A 4,443-nucleotide genomic window follows, 5' to 3' on the forward strand; every position below is an offset into this window, starting at 1 on the left:
TTTTTCTCTGTATCTATTATTGTTGGATCTACTGTACAATATGAAGCGCCTTGAGGCGACTGTTGCTGTGATTTGGCGCCATATAAATAAAATTTAATTGAATTGAATGTGTGAGGGTTGTATGAAGAGCTGTTAGCTGTTATTATGAAGAGTTGTTATCATGGCATCCTCCGTCAACGATGTGATGTTTCGGACATTTGTATTTGTTGCAGCGTGAAAACACAAACTGCCTTAAAAAATTATCATTGTGACATTTGAATCTTTTGTCTGCTTGTTTACAGAGAAACGTGTGCACAAAGACTGAATCAGAAAGATCAGATGTGTTTTAGAACAGAGGTCAGTTCAAATGTCCACACAAGCCTTTTCGGATCAAACCACACAAAATTACCCACAATCCAATATTAATGGATTATCACACAGCAAATTATATGACAATAGAGCTTTCTTTCTTGAATAAACTACCTCAGGAACATCTACTTTTAAATTCCACAGGGAATTTATTCAGATGTGGTGAAAGCGTCTTGGCCTCTCGGAGGATGCACTATTCAAAACTTATTTTCACACAAATGCTGCAGTGATGACGACACATGTAAAAGGTCAGAGGTCACCTTCACTGAGTAGCTCATATCAACCTGTGTCTATGCTAATGTGTGTTACTGATGCAGCTTGTGTTTTGAACATGACTTTCAGGTTGGATGAATTGACGCAGACAGACACAGTGTGCTTCGGGTTTATATCAGCTGATCTGGGATCAGTTTCATGTAGTGATCCTGTCTGGTATGCCTGTAATTCATCCTGCTGATGGCGATCTGAGAGGTGAGACTTATTGCTGTGCTGGCTCTCTGTCATCCACCTGAACTTTAAAGATCAGTTAGCAGTAATCCAGGAGACTAATAACAGTCTGAATTCTTCACCTTAATGAAAAGAACACACATCCTTATAAGGTCAGTCTGCTTTTGTCCTGTGACACACAAGTTAGCCCCAACATCTAGCTCCAGGAGTTGACATGTAACCTCACAACGAGACAGAAGAGGGACAGTTTTCTGAGAGAGAATGTGGAGAAAGGTCTGATACACAGGAAACATCTAATGAGGACTATTGAAAATACAGATAGCAGTAGAGTTTACCAAAGCTGAAATAGCCTCAATTCATAACAGCATTCGCTTCAATGTGTTTCATATTATAAGGTAAAGACCCTACGATATAAGAAAAATAACAAAATTTTAAAAAACAAAAACACCTTGTCATAGTGGCAGAGTTTGTGTGCTCCTGTGACTCCAGGAGCCTTCCGAATATTATGTTTTTGGTACAAGATATGCAGCAAAGGACTTTAGGTCAGACTCAAACCCAGGCTGCTGAATTCTGACTATGTGGCATGTGGCTGCCTGCTCACCCACTAAGCTTTCTCCTGTGAGGGAATCAGAAACAGAATCAGAATACTTTATTAATCCTAATGAAATTATGTGGGTTGCAGTTGCTCCAATACAGTAACAGAAACAGACTAAACTATTTAAACATACAATATGTTACAGATTTACAAATTTAAGAAATAGCACAATATAAACAAATCACTCAATAATAAATATCAAGGATTGACAGATAAAAAATACATATAATAAATATCAATAATATTGACCGGAATATTACTGAGTAGAAACAGCGTGTGCAAAAAGGGCGTAACTATTGCAGTGTTTACAGTGTATTAGATGGAGGAGTTGTACAGGGAGATGGCCACGGGCAGGAATGATTTCCTGTGTCGTTCAGTGGTGCTTTTTGGTAATCTTAGTCTCTCACTGAACGTGCTCCTGTGGCTAGCCAGCATGTCATGGAGTGGATGGCAGGTATTATCCTACATTGTCTTTATCTTGAATGACATCTGCCTCTCCGACATCAACCTAAGGCAGTCCAGCTCCATCCCCACAACATTACGGATCTTGCGGATCTGTTTATTTAGTCTGTTGGCATCTGCGACCCTGAACCTCCTGCCCCAGCATGCAACAGCATAGAGGACAGCACTGGCCACAACAGACTCATAGAAAATCCGGAACATTGTCTGACAGATGTTGAAGGACGTCAGCTGCCTCAGAAAATAGAGACGACTCTGGCCCTTCCTGTAAAACGCAGTGGTGTTTTTAACCCAGTCCAGTTTATTATCTGTATACTCCAAAATATTTATAGTCCTTCACAATGTCCGCATTGACCCCGTGAATTGAAACAGGGGTCAAGGTTTTCCTGGTCTTCCTAAAGTCCACAATCAATTCCTTGGTCTTTGCCACATTGAGCTACAGATGATTCTGCTCGCACCACGTGACAAAGGAATCGACCACAGCCTGGTACTCTTACTCATCACCATTGCTGATGCATCCAACCACCACAGAGTCATCGGAAAACCTCTGAAGATGGAATTTCTCTGTGCAGTGGCTGAAGTCTGTGGTGTAGAGGGTGAAGAGGAAGGGGGAGAGGACGGTCCCTTGTGGTGCCCCTGTGTTACTGATTACCTTGTCAGATCCACAATGTGGAAGACACACATGTTGTGGTCTGTCAGGTAATCCACAATCCAGGACACCAGAGAAGCATGTAATTTGTTTTTCTTTTTAAGAATTTGTGGCTGATATTCTGCCTCTCTCCATTAAAATGTAATTACCAAAAAATTAGAGACTATGTATTACTTTGTAAGTGAACAAAATTTCAGCAGGAGATAAAATAATTATGTCCCCCACTAGAATATCCAAACCTGGTGGTGGATGCCAGAGGTAACTTCAAGGAAATCACAGTCTTTAAACCACATGTGTCATCAGTCCTCCAATCCTCCTGTGGTGTCTCCCCCTTCTATGTCTCCCCCTTTTGTTTGAAACCTATTACTTTTGGCCAAGCAACCAGACCCTCCTGATCTGTCCTCTTTATGTCTGTCCTTGTGCTCTCCTCATTAAAATTAAATTAAAAAGTTAAACCCAACCAAGCTTTAATGTCATCTAAATGTCAAGAGAGGTTTTATGGAGATGCTAAACTTTTGCTTTGGTGGAAAAATAAATTTAACAGTCATCAGCATAACAATGAAAAGAGATCCCATGGATGGAACCCAGAGGCAATAAATATAGTAAAAACAGCAGTGGCCCTAAAATTGAGCCATGTGGGACGGCGCATGACAGAGAAGCAGAAGATGATTCAGAACTGAGAAGGCTGACAGAAAGTTTTATTTACCAAATAAGACCTAATCCAATACCCACTACATGCCACATAATTGCTATGTGCAGACAGGAAAAGACCCAAGTGCAGACTCACAGAAACAGAACTAAACTCAAAAATAACTGCTTTATTGCAGACTTAACGGCGATGCAAAATATTACACTAAACTGAGGAATGATAAACTGAGACACGAAGAAAAACAGCTTCCAGTTCCAGGGATGAGACACCGACGACCCGAAACTAAGCACAGAACACAGGGCTTAAATGCAAAAGGCCGTAACAAGGAAATGAGACACACAAGGGGAGCAATCAAACCTGACGAGACTGAGGGAAACAAAACAGAATACATTAACCCGAGACACAGACTTTCAAAGTAAAACATTGAAATGCACAGAATGGACTTACAGACACAGACTAAGGGGGAAACACAGAGACATGGGACCAGGGCAGGCACAGAGACACAGAACAGAAGGAGCTCAAAATATAACCAAAACCCAACCCCAAAGAACATGAAAACAAGAATTAACCTTAAACACAAGACAATAATAACCAAAACCAAAACCACTGAGTCACAGACTCAGGACCATGACACTACATCATTTAATCGAGATATTACAATATTGTGGTCTACTGTGTCAAAGACAGCAGCTTTGACTTCGCAGCAAAGAAAGCAAGACCAGAACAATGTGGTTACCAGAATCACATGCCTGAAGAATGATTCAGCACTCATTCGTTTTTGTTTTCCATTTTTAGACAAAGTACACTCCACAGAGGCCCGGAGTTACTGTTAATATCAAAAATGTAATGTAGTCCTTTTAGATTTTAACATGAGAGTGAGGATGATTTAAAACTGAAGATTTAAACTGTTTTAGACCTATTAGACTCACAGAGCACTCTGTAGTCTGGTAACTTTAAATTAAAACAACAGCAGCAGGTTTCATAGAAGTGGAATTTGTTCTTTTCATTTAATAATAGAGTGCACATTATTATCGATAGCTACATCCACCCTGGGGGAAAACTAGTGAGGGGGACCATGAAGACCAAGCTGGGTTTGTGGGTTCAGGGGTTTGGAGAAACTTCTTCCCTTTCTTTCATCACACCTGTCCTGTGCCAGATGTTCTGTTGACCCACTGAGAAAGGCATCATTCCAGAAACATCAGGAAGACTGAAGCTCATCGCAGGGATCAAGCAGGACTCTTCATCTTCACCACCATGACTCTTTACTTTATGGTAAATAACACAATATTGGCAAAAAAA

Source organism: Pundamilia nyererei, unplaced genomic scaffold (genome assembly GCF_000239375.1).
Source record: "Pundamilia nyererei isolate P.nyererei 1_Seehausen unplaced genomic scaffold, PunNye1.0 scaffold00148, whole genome shotgun sequence".
NCBI lineage: Eukaryota > Metazoa > Chordata > Actinopteri > Cichliformes > Cichlidae > Pundamilia > Pundamilia nyererei.